Source organism: Pipistrellus hanaki (assembly GCF_964339955.1).
Source record: "Pipistrellus hanaki genome assembly, chromosome: 2".
In the NCBI taxonomy this organism is placed as follows: Eukaryota; Metazoa; Chordata; class Mammalia; order Chiroptera; family Vespertilionidae; genus Pipistrellus; species Pipistrellus hanaki.
In genome coordinates this window covers 30375168-30391973 of record NC_140504.1, presented here as the reverse complement: position 1 = coordinate 30391973, position 16806 = coordinate 30375168, and the positions used below count along the sequence as shown (strand labels likewise).

The 16806-nt window shown below is 40.0% G+C and overlaps 1 protein-coding gene across 1 annotated transcript in view; it reads left to right on the top strand.

Moving 5' to 3' along the window:
- SPATA16 (spermatogenesis associated 16) overlaps window positions 1–16806 on the top strand; it is a gene marked incomplete at its 3' end in the record, with an annotated part of 192817 nt that overhangs the window by 79816 nt on the left and 96195 nt on the right.

Genomic DNA, 16806 nt, shown 5'->3' with positions numbered 1-16806 from the left:
GGATGCTGTTAGTGGTGGACCATGTAATTGTATAAGGACAGAGGATGGTATGGGAAATCTCCCTACTTTCTACTTAGTTTTGGCATGCACCATAACTGTTCTGAAAAATAAAGTTTTATTAATTTAAAAATGTCTTAACTTTTAAAAATAAAATTTAAAAAAATTATCCACTAATGAATGCTAACATTAGTAGGTAAAACTTTGAGGAGAAATATGATATCAGCATAATCTCACAATCTCTCCCTCAAAAATATATCAAAATTATACTGGTAAACCTAGTAACTCTAAAATGAAGATACAGAAAATACCACTTTAATGAAGTGGTCAAGGTTAATCTCACTGGTAATAAACCAATAACACTATGTATCCTTAAAAAAATATGTAATGAGGATTCCACATTGCTTCTATAGTATTTTTCTCAAAATGAATAAGTTCAGTATGATCATGATAAAACATCAAACAAACTCAATTTGGAAGACATTCTACATAATAAGTAGTCAGTATTTATTAAAACTGTCAAGACTATGACAAACAAGGAAGAAATTGGAAAATGTCAAATGTTGGAGGTCACAAAGGAGACACAACTAAATGTTATTGTGGAATCCTTGATTGGATCCTGAAACAGAAAAAAAAAATGGCATTATTGGGGGGGAGGGGGGGATAGTGAACATTTTAAAAATCTGTAGTTTACTTAATAGTAATGTGCAAATAATAATTTCCTGTTTTATTCATTGTACTGTGATTATATATAAGTTGTCAAAATTTGAGAAAGCTGGAGGAAGATGCATGTAAGGTTATACATTAATGATCTATATTATTTTTGAAGCTTTTCTGTAAATTTAAAATTGTTTCAAATATAGTTTTAAAAACAACAATACCTGTTTATTATGTTTGTTTTTGGTTTTCTTGTTTAAGAGTATCAGCTGTTCTGGGCATGGTATCTCTCATCATCTTATCTACCATATTCCCAAATTTGAAAGCCAAGTCTTAACATTTTAAAGACATTTTTATCATCTTTCCCTTTCAGCCTATTTTGGGATATCCTTTGCCTGCTATAATTTAAGAACATGTTCTTTTTCTACATATTATATCTCCTACAGAGCCATCTTAATTTTAGCCTCTGAAGCTTATTCATCTATTCTTTTATACTCTTTTTAGTTACCTGAATCATGAAATCTGGTGCTAACTCCATTAGAATTAGGGCTAGATGATCAAGATTGGCAATCCAGTTTTATTATAATTTGGTTGGTTTCAGCAAGACCTTTGGCCTCTGTGGAAAGGGAATAACAATAATGGTAGAGCCTAGTCCCAGCTCTACAGAAGTTAATAGGAGAATCAACTTTCTCCTTTCTTTTTGATCCCTGATATCATCCTCTCTGGATTTTTTCCCTTCTCTCTAACTTTTTCTTCCCAGTCTTTTATTTATTAATCCACTGCTTAATAACCAGTATTTCCTGCAGTTCTATCCCCTTTACTTTTTATAAAAATTGTGCATTTACTTTTCCCTGGTCATTAAATACCCTTTTCTGGCTTTAATCAATATACTAATGACTCCCAAATTTGTGCCTAACTTCTCAGATCTTACCTCCAATCTCCACATTTGTGTAGTTAAGTCCCTTCTGAATATTGTAACTGTATTATAAGCATCTCAATCACCAAATGTTCTAAGTTAAATTCTTCAGTGCTCTCAAAAACCTAACTCTCCAAAATTTAACTGTCTAACATAATGGATGGGTTAATTAAATAATGAAAATAGCCACAGATTGGTATAATCAACATCATTAAAATGTCATTACTACCCAAAACTATATATAGATTCAATGCAATTCCCATTAAAATACCAACAACATATTTCACAGACCTAGAACAAACTCTCCAAAAAATTCATCTGGAATTTAAAAAAAATAGCTGCAGCAATCTTGAAAAAGAAGATCAAAGTTGGAAGAATCACAATACCAGATATCAAGCTATATTACAAAGCCACTGTGTTCAAAACTGCCTTGTACTAGCACAAGAACAGACATATAGGCCAATGGAACAGAATAGAGAACCAGAAATCGACCGAAGCCATTATACTTAATTTGACAAAGGAGGCAAGACCGTCTCTTCAGTAAATGGTGTTGGGAAAATTGGACAGATACATAAAAAAGAAAGAACACCATCTTACACCATACACAAAAAGAAACTCAAAATGGATAAAGGACTAAAAGTTAAGAAGGAAACCATAAAAAATGTTAGAGAAATCCACAGCAAAAATAGAAGACTTTTGTCACAGCAATATCTTTACCAATACAGAAGATCCTAAGACAATGAAAACTAAGGAGAAAATAAACAAATGGGACTTCATCAAAAGAAAATAGCCACAGAATACAAAACAACCATTGTAATCAATGCTACAGATGAGCCTACTTCTTATCATGAGAAGATAGGGTTTTTTGGAAAAGACAACAATGCTGAGGAAAATAGAAGGCAGCAGGAAAAGAGGAAGACCAAAAAGAGATGGATTGACTCCATAAAATAAGCCATAGGCATGAGTCTATAGGAGCTGAGCAGGGCTGGAGAGGACAGGACATTGTAGGCATCAGTCATTCATAGGGCTGCCAGGAGTATGAAGGCACCTCCATGGCACATACCACACGGAGATGAATATTTACAAAAGGGGAAAAATACACCCAGCATCTTTAAAAGCAGGTTAAAAAACAATATGTGTAGTATGCTTTCTTTATAGAGCACATTTGAACACATCTGTCTCCAGACTGATTACTGTAAATGGCTCTCCATAATCTACAAAATAAATCCTGGCAAAAAAAAAAAAAAAAAAGTAAAAACATCTCTCTTAATTAGGACCCTGGTTGCCTCTCTGGCCTCCTCTCTCACCCGCAGACCCACGCTTTCCAAAACTGAAATACTACCCAAGCCAAACATAGGATGCTATTTCATGCTTTTGCACATCTACATATTCCATGTTTTTCTGCTCAGAATAGCTTTTCCCTCTTTGTTTATCTCTAAAGCCCAGCATTGGGCCCACCTCCTTCAGGAAGGACACCCTGACTCCATTTTCTTCCAATAGGGTTAATTACTCCCTTTTCCTCTACTATTGCTCTGCCTTCCCTTTACTGCTACTGTGTTTCCCTGGAAATAAGACCTAGCGTATGGAAAGATAAGACATCCCCTGAAAATAAGACCTAGTGCAACTTTGGGAGAAAAAATTAATATAAGACACTGTCTTATTTTCGGGGAAACAGGATACTAGTGCATATTCTGTGTCATCATTATCTCCTTAAATGTCAATTCATCTGAGTAGACCAGGGTTTCCTGAAGAAAATTTGTGCTCACTGACAAATTCACCATTTTTGCCTTCACTACCTATCTTCATGATTTGTAGAACTGAAATTAGAATGCACAGGAAAGCACATGACATAGCACAGATAGAATACTCTTGAAAGATAGATTATTGTTATTTAAATTCATAATATAGCACATTGATATCTTAAGTCAGCATTATAAAGAACAAATGCTTGCTCTAGCCAGTTTGGCTCCATGGATAGAGCATGGGCCTGGGTTTGGTTGCATGCTTGATCACAGGCCCTGGACGGGGCATGTGCAGAAGGCAACCAATCGATGTGTCTCTCTCACACTGATGTTTACCTCTCTGTGTCTCTCCTCTCTTCCACCCTCTCTAAAAAGCAATGGAAAAATATTCTCAGGCAAAGATTAACAACAACAAAAGAACAAATTTTTCAAAATGGGGTTTCTTACCTAAGTTAATGTAATCTAGATATCAAATCTTGAATCTAATAGTAAAGTAAGATCCTCTTAGACCAGGTGTGTATATATACAAATACAGAATAACAGTAGAGCTCCTTATTCTTTAATCTTAGAAAAGTCAACAAAAGGATTTATTGGAAATAAATTGACCCAGATTTGCCATGAAAACTTATGGTTTTTACTCACATCTTATTTGATTTGAATTTCCTCAAGCCTTATCCATCTGTGAACACAAATAAAATTATAATAATGTCAACAACTCAATATATTAGCTTATATCTCCACCTGCAAATTATAAGACCTCACCTTTCCTCCAACTTATTTGAAACTCACACATCCAAAAAAAGGAGAGACTTGAAAGCATATTATGAAAAGGTTAGTTTTTAGTATCAGCGTCAAAAGAATGTACATGGTTTTGTGCATGCAACCTGTATACAAATATTCTCAGAAAAACATATAATTGTAATGTTTAGCATATAATTCCATGGAGATTTTATATTTGTAAACTTTTACACAATATTTTGAAAAATTCATCAAATTAATGACAATTCTGTTCTGTTGGCCCTTCTCATTGTCATCATTCTATCTCCCATAGATGACATTATCAGGCTCACTCTTACTTAAACTTTAATTAATTATCTCAGTTTTTTTCCTGTGAGGCCTGGAAGTCCACCCACTTGACTGGTAGATGTTTGTTTCTTTGCCTTTAATCAGAGGAAACTTTGACTCACAACTTTCTCCCCCTTTTAAAGATAAATTTAATGCTTGCAATGATTATTGCCGATTTGACTAACTCCATTCTTCATGGGTTTAAGCTTATTAAATAAAATGGAAAACTGGCACTTGGGCACTATTTAAATTTCCACCTTCCCCTGGTGTTTTCATTAATATTTTGAAATCCAAGTAGATTAAATGCATGTGTAAGGTGACCTTATTGCTACTGGGCTTTAGTTTCAACCTTCAGTCTCTGGGTTCCTCAGCAAGGAACTGGGAACATGTCCCAAGTCAGGCAAGGAGGCACTAAGTGTAGTCTGAATGCTAAGGTATCTCATAGATTTGTTGTGTTCTAAGTTTAATTTCTTAAAAGAATGCCTTTACATCATGAGTCTCTATCAATTGACTGCCGTGTGAAAGATCTTGGTTTCTTCAAGTAAGTTCTGTAAAGTCCTGGCTATGACAGTCGAAATCTAAATCCCTGGGGCATTAATGACCACATTGTCTCTTCAGGAATGAAGCCCCAGACCTTCAATGGGAAGAGTCGTTTCCTGAGTCAGGAAAGGCAGAAATGATGAGTCAGGAAGGGCAGAAATGGATCGATCTGTACAGGGCCTTGAGACTTCCTGTGTCTCACATTTGATCATCCCCAGGGTAGTAAAAGCACATTAAGGATTACTATTAAATTTCCTCCATCCAGAATCAAGTGGATTATATGGGTGCAATAAGAAGCAGAATCTCCCCTACGCTCATCAGGAATATTTGTCCTTACAATGTATCCAGTCCCCTTAGACCTCACTCCCACCAACCCTCGACACTCCTTAAGCCTCACATTTTCCTTCAAGCTATACACTTATTCCCTTCGTGTTTTTGAAACACTTATAATTTTATTAAGAAGCTCCTGCTACAGCCCAGTTGGTGTGGATCAGTGGTTGAGTGCCAACCTATGAACCAGGAGGTCACAGTTCAATTCCCAGTCAGGGCACATGCCCAGGTTGCAGCTCAATCCCCAATGAGGGCATGCAGGAAGCAGCCAATCCATGATTCTCATTATTGATGTTTCTGTCTCTCTCTCTCCCTTTCCCTTCTTCTCTGATATCAATATATCCTACCTAATAAAAGTGTAATGTGCAAATTAACCATCACTCCTCTCCACAAGCAATGCCCACAAGCCACACCCACCATCCAATCAGAGCAAGTATGCAAATAAGTCCAACTAAGATGGCTACAGCCACAGATAGCAGGAGGGAAGCGTTTCCCCAGCAATGGAGGAAACCAAGCTTCCCATCTGCCTTGGCCCGCCTAAACTTCCACTCAAGGCTACAAAGTTAGAAGGCTAAAATTTATAGAAGGTAAACAAATCCAAACAGAAATGGCAGCAGCCATGGAGCATGCAGAAGGCTTGGCTCCTCTCTAGGCTACAAAGTTTCAATTGTAGAAGGTAAATAAATTCCAGATACCAGGGCCTCCCCTTGGGTTGCCGGAGGGTGTGGCTGTCCTGCAAACCACATCAGGCCTCTCACCCAGGCCACCCTGATCTGGGGTACCCTTAAGGGCAAACCAGCTGTTCCCTACCCATGCACCAGGCCTCTACCTATCTAATAAAAGATTAATATGCAGATTGACCATCACTCCAACACACAATACTTCCCCCATGTGGTCAAAGATGGCTGCCCCCATGTGGACATAAGATGGCCACCACAAGATGGCCAGCAGGGGAGGGCAGTTGAGAGGGACCAGGCCTGCAAGGGAGGGCAGTTAGGGGAGACCAGGCTGGCAAAGGAGGGAAGTTGGGAGCAATCAGGAAGGCAGGCAGGTGAGCAGTTAGGAACTAGCAGTCCTGGATTGTGAGAGGGATGTCCCAGATTGGAGAGGGTGCAGGCTGGGCTGATGAACAACCCCACCCCCACCCCTGTGCATGAATTTCATGCACCTGGCCTCATATATATATATATATATATATATATATATATATATATATATATTACAGTTCTTGCTGCACAATCTACTCTTCTGTGAATTGGCATGGCTTGTTTCTCCATGCCTAAAGAGCTGTTTATTTCTTTTCTTAATAACAACTCACATGAAAAAATACTTGCCCGCTGTTATTTGCTTGCAAAATTAAAACCACTACTAAATAAGAGAAACATGCAAAATGGAGTTTGGGTATGGGGGGAGAGCATTGTCTCTGCCTATGTTAAATCCTTTTAAGCAAACATCTAAACAAACATATGGGTGTTGTACTGTGCCTCAAAAGAAATATAAAATTTTCCTAAAATCAATACCAGGAACCAGTCCAAGGATCCAAAAGCTTCTCTTAAGAGTGAAAGGTGATTGCCTTGTAAAATGCGACATTGTACTGTTAGAATCTGGCAGCTATTTCTGTCTTTTATCTATTCTGTCCCAAAGCTTAATAATACAAATACTACTTGTAACTTGCACATATTAAGCACTCAATAAATATATAATTGTTTGCTTTTCATCAACCATTGAGACACACCAGCTGGTGCAAAACTGTAACTGTTTCATTCCAAACACTGTAGCTTTCTTTATGCTGTGCAGATATGGAATCCCTCTTTTATTTTGTTCTTCAACATTGCTTGTGTTCTATTTTCTCTAAGGAACAGTGTATAGAAATGTTACTGTATGTTGTTTGGTAGTATGTGTGTGAAGTAGTGAAAATACATCTTAATGTGTATTAAGCTGGCTTTTGATTCTAATCTATAAATTAAAATCTATAAAATGAGCATTTGGAAAGCCCCATTTCAGCATAAAAGTCAGGGTTTCTATGGATTCCATCTCCTGATAAATCTGATATACAGGGCTTCCAGCAAGAGTATTAAGGATAAACACTCTAAGAAAATGTATAGGTTATAGGAGGAAAAAGTGTGCATGGACAGTATGTGTGTTTTCTTCCATAGACTCTTTTGTCAGAGAGAAAGTTAAATATTATTTAATGGGAATTTATTGCAGCCCACTGTAGAATCAGATCTTGCCAGAAAGAAGGAAGGGAAGCAGAAAATGAGATTCCTGCCCTTTAAGAGCTCAGAATGCTACTAGAGATAAGATAAACAATTCTCTTTAGAAAGTATTAAGCAGGTATATTTAACCATAGAGGATGGCTGTGCAGAATGCATTTGTTCTCTAAGAGGAAAATAGGAAACCACATTATTTATCATCCAAACCATACCAATTTGATAGTGAAAGGAGCCCTATTAATTACCCTAGGACAACAGGCATAGACAAGGACTGCCTTGGAAAAGCCTAGGCATACAGTCACCCTTAGCATGGAGTCAAGAGTAAGTGCATCCCAGTGCTGACCACTGTCCCTGAGGTTTTCTCCTGCCCAGAACAATTTGTAAAAAAAATTCTCTCACCCAGCTGGTGTGTCTGAGTGTTTGAGCCTCAGCCCATGAACCAGGAAGTCAGGGTTTGATTCCCAGACAGGGCACATGCTTGGGTTTTGGGCTTGATCTCCAGAAGGGGGCATGTAGGAGTTAGCTGACCAATGATTTTCTCACATTATTTATGTTTTTATCTTTCTTCCTCTAAAATAAATAAAAACATATTTTTAAAATAATACTCTCAAGGTGTTTATTTTGTAAGACCTAAAGTGGAGAGAATGATGAAGGACAGGGGACCTAGAGGACGTGGAGATTGCTGCATTCCTCTTTTTCATTCTTCTCCTCCTACTCTTTTAATTTCTCATTCTTATGTATCTTCTAGAGGCCTGGTGCACAAAATTTGTGCATGGCTAGGTTCCCTAGGCCTGGCTGGCTGTCAGGGCCTTCCTTTGTTCTGCGCCACCCCCTGGTGGTCAGCACACATCATAGAGAGGAATCGAACTTCCAGCCTCCCAGTGGAACTCCCTAGGGGGACACTGCATATTAGCCATATATATATATATATATATATATATATATATATATGATTGCTAGTTGTGCAATGTTTTGGCCAACATGTTTGTCCTGGGTGATATCATCAGTCCCTAAAACTTGACTGCCTATCCTGGTCCAAATAGAATAGAGGATCAGGATAACCTAAACCAGCTCCTTCATCAGGAGGCATGGGCAAGGCAGTTTCTCTTACAAGTAGACTGACGGACTCCATCACTTTATTCACAATGGGCAACACTGTACTTTATCTCAGCTCCTTGGACATAAACTCTGATCAATACCTTTGCATGTCCTTGCAGCCTCATACCACAGTGTCCTTCATGAACCAAGTGGTTATAAGCTTTTGGTTAAATGAGTAAGTGATGAATGAGGTGGTAACTATGGCTAGAGATAGAAAAGTATAGCTAATGGGTAACAAATATTACTACCCTGTCCTACCTACAGAGAAATATCTTCAAAGGAGTGCAGAAGTCCTAGTCTATACATCATAGTTTGCTTCTCCAATGCACTTTTTTTTTTTCCTGGAGGAATAAATCTCAAAATATTTCATGTAATTTCATGGAAATTTTGGTTTCATATATAGAATCTCATTTCAACTTCAACAGCACATCTGTGCCTCTCTCCATGTAACCAAATCATCAGTAAATATTTATTTAACAGCTACTATGTGCCAGTCACTAGATGCTTGGGATAAAGCGATGAGCAAACCTTCAAAAATGTCTGTGCCTATGGATCTTTCCATTGTTCATTCATTTGATAATAATGTAACAAGAGCCTACACTGTGCACATCTCTGGTGATTTCACAACGATGAATGTGATCCCTGCCCTCCACAAAATGATCCTATATCAAATTGCCTTTAAAGAATACCAAAGCTAGCATACAGTGGAGAGTTAAAGAGCTCTCGGAGAAGGCTTAACAAGAGATATGTTAATGTAGGGTGGAAGATAAGAACATCCTACATAATAAAAGCCTAATATGCAAATTGTCTCCTCAACCAGAGTTCTGCTGGGAGTTCAACCACTTGACCAGTCCCTATGACACGCACTAACCACTAGGGGCAGATTCTCCAACCAATAGGTTAGCTTTCTGTGGGCACTGGTGGGCTGGACTGGAAAGTGAGGTGTGAGGTGAGAGCTGTCAGGAAGCTCCCAGGGTTTGGCCCTAGCCCCGGGCAGAGGTGAATGGGAGCCAGGAGGTCCTGGGTGGCGAGGGAGGCTGCTACATGTGATCCAAGAGCCAGAGACTATGCAGTCCTCCGCAGCCTGTGGTGTTCTCGGTGTGCAATTTACAATCTTCAGAGCTGCTTCTTTTTACTTGTTAAGTTTCACTAACTATTCCAGAAGAGTGGGTAGCACTATTATGGGGGGGGGGGGGGACGGTCCAGGCATGCCTGCCCAAGGCCAAGGGGTGGCCTCGGGCTCCTGGGGATGCAGCATAGAGGGGGGCAGGGCTGAGTTGGAGAAACCAAACCCAAAACTTGAAAGGAAGCAGGAGGCAATGAGGGGTGGAGGGTGACAGCTGTGCAGGGGCCTAGAAAAGCTTCTGGGTGGGGGCAGCCAAGGAGCCTGGTGCCTCTCCCATGGTCAGGCTCCATGACCCTCACTTCTCCCCATGAACCGTCACCCCAGTTCTCCTCAAAGGTCCCACCTGGGCTCGCCTGCACAGCTCCACACCACTGCACAACCTGCACAGCCTCGTCCACCCCTCACAGCCCCATCCCACCCCACACAGCCTTTGGGGAGCTCTGCCCCCAGAGGAGAAAGGGGGAGGCTGCAGACAGGAGGTTACAGGAAGAGGGCCCAGAGCAGGAAGAGGGAGAGACCCCACAGGACAGGGTACAGAGACGGATGGGGAAGGATGGCCATGTGGAAGCATCACCTTTGGTTGAAGTACAAATCATGACCCCATTCTACAGACCCCAGCAGAGTGTGTGTGTGGGGGGGGGGGGGGGGAGGGTGAAGACAAAGAAGGTGTGAGGGGACTGGATGGATGAAGAGCAGTGGCATTTTATTCATGGCCTTTTTATTTTTGTCAATATATTTTTATTGATTTCAGAGAGGAAAGGAGAGGGAGAGAGAGATAGAAACATCAATAATGAGAGAGAATCTTTGATTGGTTGCCTCCCACACACCCCCTACTGGGGATTGAGCCCACAACCTAGGAATGTGCTCTTGAACGGAATTGAACCTAGCACTCTTCAGTCCACAGGCCGCGGCTCTCCACTAAGCCAAACCATCTAGGATGACCCATGGCCTATTAAAAACTACTGCAGTTGGCTGAGCAGGGGTCTTGCCACAATGGTGTTGCCTGATAAAGAGAATGTCTCTCCTTATGTTGGGGTAATCAGAACTGCAGCAAAGTAAAGGCACCCATGGAGCCTGCGAAGGGCTTCCACTTAACACGATGCAATTTATTTCGTGTGGCAGCTGAAGAGAGTGAGAAGAGCATTGGAAGAACATGAGGTCTCCAAGACCAGAGGTTAGAGGGAAAGTGTGAGCTGAGCATTCCATGCTGTGAGTTACAATCTACATATATAAAAGCCTAATATGCTAAGTGTCTGACCGATCAGTCAATTGACAAGTCGCTATGATGTGCACTGAACACCAGGGGGTAGTTGCTTTGACCGGTAGATTAGCTTGCTGCTGGGATCCGGCCTATCGGGACTGGGTGAGACAGGGCCAGACATACCCAGGAGCCTTCCCTCAGTCCCTCCCGCAGTCCCTCTGCAGCCACTGGCCCCGATCAACCCCTATCGAGACTAAGTGAAATGGCCCTGATTAGCCCAAATTGCCGGCCAGGTGGAGGGACTCACCCATGCATGAATTTCTTTCACCAGGCCTCTAGTTTAAGTATAATTAGGGTTAAAGAATGTGTACCAAGAAAGTGGCATTCTTGTTTTAGGCGCACAAAACTACACTACATATATTAGTTAAAGCTTTGATACATTTTTAAATGCAAGAAAAAAACTTTAATAAAAATGAGAAAGTCAGTACACTTTTGAGGCAATCTAAATAAGCCTGTTTGAATAGAAGCTTCTCAATGAAGCAATGTGCATTTCATTTTCCTAAATATCTATGTTAGTGCCTGGGCAGAATAATAATTTGCAAGCTAACGCTCACTGAGTGCTTCCAATGCATCAAATATGGCTCAATGTGTATTCCACACAATAGAACATTTCATCCTTCTGACAGTCCTATCAGGTTAGCAACTGGTATTATCTGCATGGTAATATTAGGAAACTGAGGCACAGAGAGATTAAGTAACTTGTCCAAATTCATACATACAAATATCAAATGGCAATTAGGATTCAAATAAAGGCAGTCTAGTTCTGATGTCTGAGTTCTCCATCTCTATTAATGTATTGCCTCTCTATTAATCTGATGAGAATAATTTATTACAAATTATTAATCCTATATAATAAAGAGCTAATATGCTAATTAGATCAGATGGCAGAATGATCTTTCTGGACAACCTTCCAGAAAACCAGTAGGCAGGGATGCAAGGTTTGAGGTGGCAGCCAGGGCTGCTTCATGGGCTGAGCTCCTTAGACAAATTTTGTGCATCGGGCCTCTAGTGAACTATAATGCTTTTACCTTCAATACCATTTAATACCTCAACCTAAAGAAGTGACTGATGTGTCATTTTTATGACACTTCATGTCATTGAGGGAAACATTTTGAGGGCAGGGGATATTTTGATACCTTACAAATTGCCTATTTATTTCTAGATGTACTGTTGCATTGAAAAATTTAGAGGCAGAATGGATATGCTTGAATGAAGGGAAGTAATGAGAAAGGGAGAAGTTGAATCCTGTAACTCTGACCTGAGGCCAGGTGAAGGTGGGTTTCACTGTCGGGATCTTGATGGTCAGAACACAAGCCAAGTATTTTGGAAAGAAAAAATATGCCAGAACAAAAGACATGAACTATTTATTTTCTTTTTCAAGTACAGTTTACATTCATATTAGTTCCAGGTATACAGTATAGAGACATGAACTATTTATAGAAGTCTGGGAAAGTGAGAAAAACAAATCAGAGCACATTATAACTATGTCTAATGTCCACCCTGAATATATGTCACTCATAAAAGTCAGCAAGTTATCAAATGATTAAATATTGCTTTCATGGCCCTGTGCGCTTTTGGGAGAGTCAGCCTGTCCTTTATCAGTGAGTTGTTAACACTTGGAGAGCAGAATCTTCGTTGTATTTTCATAAAAAAAAGATTTGTTGTAAGTAATGATGGTGATAATGGTGTTTTGTTGTGGTGGTTCTCCTATTTGGATTAAATTGAAAGTGCTACATGTAAAATCATATTAAGTATCCACTCGCCTTGGGTCTCAAGTGTCCCATGTAATAATTTTGATTATGTTAATAAGAAGACATTTCCCAGGTACAAGGGATCTCTCTCCCAGCTCTACATTCAACTGGTTCTGACCTTCTTCCACACCATTCCTATTCTTCCCGTACATACACCACATTTGCTTGAGCTGAGGCCATGTGACTCAACTTCTGACCCTCATCATCTCTTCCTTCATTTTTAGACTGGCAAAAATGATATTAGTAATAATTCTATCAACCTAAAGTTTGTAAATTATTTCATAGGTTTCAAATAGTACTATATAATAAAAGTCTAGGTGGCATTGCGTGATGTTGTCACAAGATAGCTACTCCCACATCATCACAAGATGGCCATCACCACATCATCACAAGGTGGCTACCCCCATGTTGTTACAAGATGGCTGGCAGGGGAGAGGAGTAGAGGGCAATTGGACCAGCAGGAGAGGGCATTTAGGCATCAATCAGGCTGGCAGGGGAGCGGTTAGGGCAGTGGTTCTCAACCTATCTAATGCCGCAACTATTTAATACAGTTCCTCATGTTGTGGTGACACCCAACCATAAAATTATTTTCATTGCTACTTCATAACTGTAATTTTGCTACTGTTATGAATCATAATGTAAATATCTGTGTTTTCTGATGGTCTTAGGCTCTACGGTAGCAGTTTGCAACCTATTGTGACCCACAGGTTGAAAACCACTAGTAAGGTTGCCTTATATTCTTTTCTTCACATTCTTCATGTTGGGGGTCACCACAACATGAGGAACTGTATTAAAGGGTCGCAGCATTAGAAAGGTTGAAAACCACTGGGTTGGGGGGTGATCAGGCAGGCAGGCAGGCGAGCGGTTAGGAACCATTAGGATTGTGAGAGGAATGTCTGACTGCTGATTTAGGCCAAATCCCACAGGGGTTCCAGATTGGAGGGGTTCCAGAGCGGCTGAGCTGAAGGACACTCCCCCAGTGCACAAATTTCATGCACCGGGCCTCTAATAAAAGAATAAAGAAGCTTCTCATAGGACCAAGCATACTTCCCCCTTTGCTTTGCTTTTTCCCTATTTGATATTCAAATTATTAAATCTCAGGAAACCTTTTCCAAAATCCACATACTCTTTCAGCTTCAGGCAGTCTTCTTCTGGCTTGTCCCTTTTGTTCCATTTGGGGGCCAAAAATTTTCCTGCTCAGACTGATAAGAAAAATGTTCTTGATGAGTGGTCTCAACTGAAAAATGTTCTGGAGTAAAACTTAACCTAAAAAAATATTTAAAATCTGTTTCATCAACCTTTAAAATGCCTATGATTCCCTTTCAGAACTTCAGTAAGCATCTCTGAGTGGTTCTCAGCCCTCTGCACCTTATAGGAAGTGAGTGAGGGTGTTTAGGTTGTCAAAGTAACTGACAGGCATTACTGGAATGTAAAATGTATATCCAGGATGCTGAGCTGCCCACAATGCACAGGATAGTCCCACACAACACAAAATGTAATGACCTAAAATCGCCAAGAGTGACCACTATTGAGACACACTGAAAATGAAACCTGCTTCTATTTCGTTAAAAATTCAAACATATTAGGTCACTCTATTCTTTCATTTGGTTTTATTTTATTAGAAAACATTGCATAACTGTTAAATGTATATTACTTGAGTAAACTGTGCTCTAAATGGGTGTCTCTAGGCTTCCTGGAAAACCTTACTTTGGTTCTATTGGAAAATTGATTACATGTTCCAAAAGGCAAGCTTCCAATAATGGAATCTGCCTCATATTCTTTTCTTCATATTCTTCCTCATTACCTGTAGGTCTCAGACTCTTGAGAAATAGGCAGCAGAGTTTATGGCTGTAGTCCAATTACATGATATGCTAAATAATCAAGATGGTTTATCAGATGGTTTACTGTATAATCTCTTTAGAATTTAAGATTTTTCCTATCTAATCCTACCGTGTTTCTCCAAAAATAAGACATCCTCCGAAAATAAGACCTAGCCCATGGAAAGATAAGACATCCCCTGAAAATAAGACCTAGCGCAACTTTGGCAGAAAAAAATAGTATAAGACACTGTCTTATTTTCAGGGAAACAGGGTAGATCAAGAGATGGAATGGCAAGCAGTAAGATCATAATTTTTTTCTTATTTCTAGGGGGTAACAAGACAGTTAGTTTTGGCTACATTTGCTGTAAGCTGTTCCTCTGCTGTGAATGGGTTTATTTTCTGCTCTGTCTCTTCTTTCCAACTGCTTTACATTTCATATTGGCTAGAGAAACTGCTGGTATGAACTACTGAGAGCAAAATTAGATTCAGGATTGCCCGTTTTTACACAGCCAGGCTCTCCTCTAGCTTTTGTTCCTCTTCTGGATGACCTTCTTTGTGGGGTGTTTTTTTCCCCCTAATGACACTTTTTGTTTTTTCTAATATTTTCCTTTCCTTTGATTCCACAAGAAGTTGGATAAACTTTAGGATCCTGATAAAGATTAAAAACATGTGTTCCGGATGTTTACATATACCAAAGGGATGGGCGCCCTCTGCTGGTGAAGAAATGTTCCAAGAATGGGGGCTCAAGTCTTGGTCATGTGGGAGTGACCCAGAGATATGGTGGAGCAGGAGAGTGCAGGGACACTGGCAGGGCATCCTCAGGAAGAATGCTCCAGGAAGAATCCTTCAAGAATGAACACTAAGAAAGCTTCTCAGGTTTAACAAGCCCCATCAACGCTCTTCAGAGTCAGGGCAGCACATTATTTAATTTGAAGTTGCTCTGTGATACCAGTTAGGTTTCACCTAAACATTATACTGTTGGGTCAAGTCAAATACATTATTGTTTTCTCATTATTTGTAATTTCCTTGAAAATTGGTTCATTCAGCTGGAAACAGAAAGAATTCGGTTTTAGGTTTTTCTTTTCTCACAGGATCAATAGGATATGATAACCAGAAAGTGCCCCTTGTGTGTCTCAAGGGTCTGGAATATTACCGTATTTAAGGAGTCAAAGGTCTTATCCGATGTTTTCTTTATTTGATTGTCCTTAGGCATAGTTCCAATATCTCAATTTCCTGCTTGCCTACTTTCACTGCGTAGTAGTTGAGGCTCACAAGGACCTCCCACCTCCAGTCTTCTCACCCTCAAATAAGAGTAACCACAGTTCTCTCTCTAAACCACAGGAACTGTCCATGTTACTCTGTACTTAAAATCCTAGCTACTCATGACTTCTTCCTACCTCCCTCCCCTCTCTAAACTCAGCAACATGGTCCTGTTGGGATTTCCCTTTCTTCCTCCTCTTTCTAACCTCTGAACAGTGATTTCCTATAACCTCAACATTGTACTGTTGGAATCTAGCATCAGGCTTCTAAGGTCTTCCAGGTATTCTGTGTGCAGGCTGTGCTCTATGCCTAGAATGCTCTTATCAGTTTTATCCAACAAAATTCATGCAAGGGGCTCAGTCCTCGAAGCCCCAACTTCATCTAGAAGGTTGTTTGGCTGTCTGGTCTAATTATGCTTTTATTGTTATAGATTGCTTGGCTAAAGCCTGATCATGATTTTAGGCTGACCCAGGTTCTCTAGGACCGGCTCAGCTGTTAGTGCATGCAGTATATTAATTATTTTACTTTAATCATTGTTATATAATTATTTTGGGGTATGTTTGTCTCCCCATTAGATCTAAAGATAAGAAATGGTTTATTTACTTTAGAATCTCCATCTTTGTAAAATAAATGAATTAATGAAGTCCATAGCTATGAGTCTAAAAAGCATGTACTCAGACCCCTTTCTATATGTATATATGTTCCCCAGACCTTCTTCTCCATCCTGAAGAACATGCCTAAAAAACCAAGAGGAGATACCCTTAGAACATTGCAAGTACTGCCTGAGGCTGTCACTGTCCCTAGAGGTCCCTGACAGGTCCTCCTCAACATGGCATCCAGACCAGCTGAGATCTTCAAACTAAAAGTTCCCATGTTACTCCTCCTGTCAAAAATCCATCATTGCTCCCCAGCCTCCACAAGGCAAAGTCCAAACTCACCTGCCTCGAATCCAAGGCCTCTCGCAATTTGTCACCAACAAAAGTTTTATAATTCTCCTCTTTGACACAAACACTCTGCCTCTCCTCAGATT